This window comes from Chrysochloris asiatica, unplaced genomic scaffold (genome assembly GCF_000296735.1).
Source record: "Chrysochloris asiatica unplaced genomic scaffold, ChrAsi1.0 scaffold00056, whole genome shotgun sequence".
In the NCBI taxonomy this organism is placed as follows: Eukaryota; Metazoa; Chordata; class Mammalia; order Afrosoricida; family Chrysochloridae; genus Chrysochloris; species Chrysochloris asiatica.
Genome location: NW_006408574.1, coordinates 1 through 2064, shown reverse-complemented (window position 1 = coordinate 2064; position 2064 = coordinate 1). Strand labels below are relative to the sequence as shown.

The 2064-nt window shown below is 40.6% G+C and overlaps 1 pseudogene; it reads right to left on the bottom strand.

The window, feature by feature from the left end:
* Nucleotides 1-221: 221 nt before the first annotated feature.
* Nucleotides 222-1023, bottom strand: LOC102816999 (annotated as a pseudogene).
* Between the last annotated feature and the right edge of the window lie 1041 nt (nt 1024-2064).

Below are 2064 nucleotides of genomic sequence, written 5' to 3'. Positions count from 1 at the left end.
TATGGTTGCAACCATTTTTGAATTACCTTTGGTAAAACTTTACTTATGTGGGATATCAATGATATTGTCTGATTATTTCCACATTCTGTTTGGTAACCTGTCTTTGGAGTGGGCGCAAATATGGATCCCTTCACAACAGTTGGCTAGGTAGTTGTCTTCCAATTCCACCACCACCCCCCCACACACACACACACACAAATAAGATCTTTAGTTTGTCACCATTAAAAGTCTGAATTGTAAACAGATTCTTGAACTGGTAGTTCATAGCCATCAGCTCGTTCAACTTCAGCACATGGCTCATCTCCAGTAGTTGTTCCAGAACTACTGCCTTCACCATGAAGCTCCATGAGTTTTCCCAACTCAAACCTGGGCTTCTTCAGCATTTTCACTTTTCCTAACAAACATGTCATGGAGAGGGTAAGTAGACTGACAAGCCTTCTCTGTGTCCTTTCCAATGCAGTCTGGGCACTTCTTTCAAGTCATTTGTCTGCACCTCTCGGGTCATGAGTTTCATCATTTTCTTCTGGATTTGATGGACCGCTTGGTGCTGAGCATAAGATGTCTTCCGAATCCGGTTGTTGCGTCTTTTAGTAAAACCAACACATAACAGGTGAAGGAAATAACCATCTGTAGAGTTGACATCAATGTGAGCTTCAGTCATGGTCTGCCATTTTTTGACCATGGAGCACATTTTGTCATGGGTAAGATCTATGCCATGGAAGTTGGTCAGGCAGTTTTTGCCCTGAACATCAAGGTAACAACAGTAATTACCTTGAATTTTCTAAATGCAACTTCATCGTTCTGCAGATCCGCAAGGCTCACTTCAAAACACGACCCTTGAGGCCATCAGATGCAACTGTGGTTCCTCGAGTCCTTGTGACTAGTGTTTCCCAATAGTTCTTAGATTGAACACAGCTGGGGCCTTCACTTCATACCAATCTTTCTCAGAAAATGGATCAACCACTTTCTTCTTGATTCCTTTTTGCCACCTTTTGTAAGGCGCTTGTTCTTGCCAACCGCCATGGTGCTGCTCAGAGAGCCAAAAGGCTCTTCCAAATGTTTTGGCATGGATGAGTGAGTGCCTCGAGTGCCACATCACTGTGTGGAAAGATTTAAATTTGTATTCCATCAATTCACGCTGCCTTTTTCTTTGCCAATGACTTCAAACACCTTGGATTTCTTTGTTCAGTATCATAGGTTCTTGATCATATGCTACCTTTTGAAATGTTTGAACAACAACCATTTCTTTCTGGTACAGTGACTCTATTCCTTCCATCACCGTTTGATGCTTTCTTCATCCTTCAGTATTTTGCCCATAGAATCTTTCAATACTGCAAATCAAGGTTTGAATTTTTTCTTCAGTTCCTTTAGCTTGAGAAATGCTAAGCATGTTCTTCCCTTTGGGTTTCCTAATTCCAGGTCTTTGCACATTTTGTTATTAGACTTTGTCTTCTTGAATTGACCTTTGAAATTTGCTGTTCAGCTCTTGTATCTCCTCACTTCTTCCATTTGTGTTAGCTTCTCTACGTTGGAGAGCAAGTTTCAGAGTCTCTTCTGACATCCATTTTGGTCTTTTCTTTCTCTCTTGTCTTCTCAATGACCTTTTCCTTTCTTTCTGTACGATGTTCTTGATGTCATCCCAAACTCTTCTGGTCTTCGGTCTTCAGTGTCTAATACATAAAATCTGTTCTTCAGATGATTTCTAAATTCAGGTGGGATATATTCAAGGTCATATTTTGGCTCTCATGGGCTTGTTTTCATTTTCTTCAGCTTCATCCTTAATTTGCATATGAGCAATTGATGATCTGTTCCACAGTCTGCCCCTGGCCTTATTTTGCCTGGAATATGGAGATTTTCCAACATCTTTTTCCACAGATGTAGTGTGTTCTGTCTGATGATGTCCATGTATTCCATCTGGTGATGGCCATGTGTATAGTCGTCTTTTATGTTGTTTAAAAAAGGTATTTGCAATGAGGAATTCATTGGTCTTGAAAAATTCTATCATGTGGTCTCCATCATCGTTTCTACCACCAAGGCCATATTTTGCAACTACTGATCCTTCCT